The following is a 3026-nucleotide window of genomic DNA, read 5'->3' as shown; positions in this document are numbered from 1 at the left end:
TTGCTAAGCTTGTTCTAAGTAGGTGCTTTAGACCACTGAGCCCCAACAACTTCTGACATTGCCAGTCTTACGGAAAATCCATGTCTATTAGGGACTACTGGACTACATTGGAATATTTTGCTGAATTCAAACACCTACTATATTTAAGTGACAATGGAATACCCTTCTCTGACAAAACTAAACAAAAAAGGAGATACAAATTAATGACCATTTTGTATCTGTATATTCAAAATAGTTAGGATAGATATACAGGTACATTCTCTTAATTCAATGAATAGAAAGATTTGTTCTCTTGCTAAGATGGCTATGATCCCAAAATTGTTATACATGTTCAACACAATCCTAACCAAAATATCAACAACATTTTACTGAAAAAATAATCCTGAAACTTACTTAGAGCAAAAAGAGACTGAGAACAGTGAAAGGAATCTTGGGCAACAAGAGCAGAGCAAGAGGCAACATGATGCCTGACATAAAGCTAGGCTGCAAGGCAACAGTGATTAAAAACATCAAGGTATTGACAGTACAAATAGAGATATGTAGAACAGAATGCAGGATATAGTGACTTCCCCAGATGCATTCAGCTTTAGCTGTGACAAAGGACAAAAACACATGGAAGTTTCAGGCTAAATCCTGAGGGGATTTGACTGATCTTATCAGATACAAAAGTTGCATTTTGGTTATATACATCTTGTTTTCTCTTGGTCTTAACCATCCACCAGAAAAGTATAAAAATGAAGAATAAAAAGTAAAGCTATATTAACATGCTGATCTGTAAAAGGCTCAAGTCAACAACTTTCGACATTGCCAGTCCTGCAGAGAACCAACTACTAGTATGGACTACTGGACTATATTGGATTATTTTGCTGAATTCATGTACCTACAATATTTAAATCACAATGGAATACTCATCTCTGACAAAACTAAACAAAAAAAGGGCATATGAATGAAGGACCATTTTGTATCTGTGTATACACAGTACTTAGGGTAGACAGATATACAGCTACTTTCTTTTAATTCAATAAGAAGAAAGATTTGTACTAATAGTGTTTGGACAGGATATCCTGTATGCATCTTGTACTATGAATAACCACTATGAACACAATAATATGCAATGTATTAATTACTGAATCTGTCCTACTAATTGGTTTTAAAAATGTCTCATTACTATTTGTTTCTCAATAAAATTATTGTTAAAAAAATGTGTAAATTACATAAAATAGCCATGGATTTTTAGTCATTGTAGAAGAGTCCTCAACTCTTCTACCTCTCAAAATTCCCCACCTTTGAACCTGAGCTTTCAATTTTAATTTCTCATTACAATTGGGTCTATCATTTGCCCTTTATTAAGGAAAAACCTGGAAAATCAACTGTTGTGTGCTGCCTAACTGAAGAGGATTTTCCCACCTCCGCAGGTCCCTGCTGGGATACCTAAGTCACAGGTTACAAACAGCAGGTAAAATGCAGCTGTGCTCGATATCTCATGCTACCAGGACCTGCACCGAAAATGTCAAAAGAAGATCCCAGAAAGGCAAAGAAAGCGGATGTATAAAAGCACAATCCTCCTATTCACCACTCCAAACACTAGAAATGCCTTCAAAAGTGTTTTGATTTTTTTTTTAAATATTGTAAAGGCAAAAATAAATATCTGTAGTCTTTACTTAGGATGCTGCAGTGCCAGGGATCACACGGAAGCAGAGGATGGAAGGAAAGAAATACTGGCCCAGAGTTGCCTCTGGATGCAGACACGTGCAGATTTAGGTCACCTGTCATTTCTGTTCTGTAACTTCTTCAAAACTCCTATGACAAAGCATCTGATAATTGGTTTGTGTTATGGTTTGTCTCTAGGTGTCCCCCTAGTGCCTCTTGCAACAGAGGGCGGCTGGGCAGGCTGGAGAGAAGACCCCAGGGCGCCCAGCTGTGGTCATGCCCCACCTCGCCCAGCCCTTCCCCACACAGCCCCACCCCTCCCGGCCCCACCCAGCCCCACCTAGCCCACCTAGTCCAGCTTTCCATCTCATTGGGCGCCCTGGCTGCCCTCCCTACGCGCCACGTTTCTTGGGAGCTGCCTGCACCTCTGCACTCTGAGGGGCATGAAGTCAGAGTAAGAGCCCTGGAGGCAGTGGCAGGGGTTCCAGAGGAGGAGGTGCCGTGTAGAGAGCTTGGGGTGGAGCTCGTGCTCAGCAAGGGGCAGGCCTGGAAGACCCCCAGCCAAGGGAGGTGCTGTAGCATGGGGCTGGTGGTCACCTGCTCCTGCCCTAGCCTCTATCCCTGTACCATATTATTTTTTTCTCTAGGCTTTGTATTTTAACTTGGTATCTTAAACTGTGATGTTCAGGATTGCTTTGACTCAAAATATTGAGCCTTTTCTAGTTTCATACAAATTTTAGTATTTTGTTTTTCTACTTCTGCAAAGAATGTTGTCATTGTGTTAATAGAAAGTGTGTTAAAACCCTCTGAATGGGGCTGGGGAATTAGCTCAGTAGAAAAAGTGCTTGCCTGGCAAGTGCAAGGGCCTGAGTTCAATCCCTGGTTATGAAAAACAACAACAACAAACGCTTCTGTTCATAGCTTTTGAGAGCATGGCCATTTTAGTGATACTGATTGAATTCTATTGGGAGCGGGATGACTTTCCATTTTCTTTTCTTTTTTTTTTTTTAGACTTTAGGAATGAGGGGCAGTTTATTCTGTCAGCATATTTGCAAGAGACTAATGTCTCCTTGCAAGCCCTGAGCAAAGCTTTATTTCCATTTTTTACATTGTTTCTTTTCTTTTTTTTAATTTTTTTTTCAAAGTTTTATTGATAAACAGATAGCAATGAGACAGTTTCAAATCAAATCGAAAGTACAGTTTCTACAAATAATACACTGCACATATTCTTCTTAGTAGTTAATTGCTGTACAAGATGCGGACTTGTGATCCTATTTACAAACACCATTAGAACAAATCATTCTCTTCATTAAGAGAATGCAACTATATATCTATCCTAACCACTTTGAATACACAGATACAAAATGGACATTCAT

The sequence above is a fragment of the Octodon degus genome, unplaced genomic scaffold, assembly GCF_000260255.1.
Source record: "Octodon degus isolate 3935 unplaced genomic scaffold, OctDeg1.0 scaffold00010, whole genome shotgun sequence".
NCBI classification, from domain to species: domain Eukaryota; kingdom Metazoa; phylum Chordata; class Mammalia; order Rodentia; family Octodontidae; genus Octodon; species Octodon degus.
Note: the sequence above shows the minus strand (reverse complement) of the source record.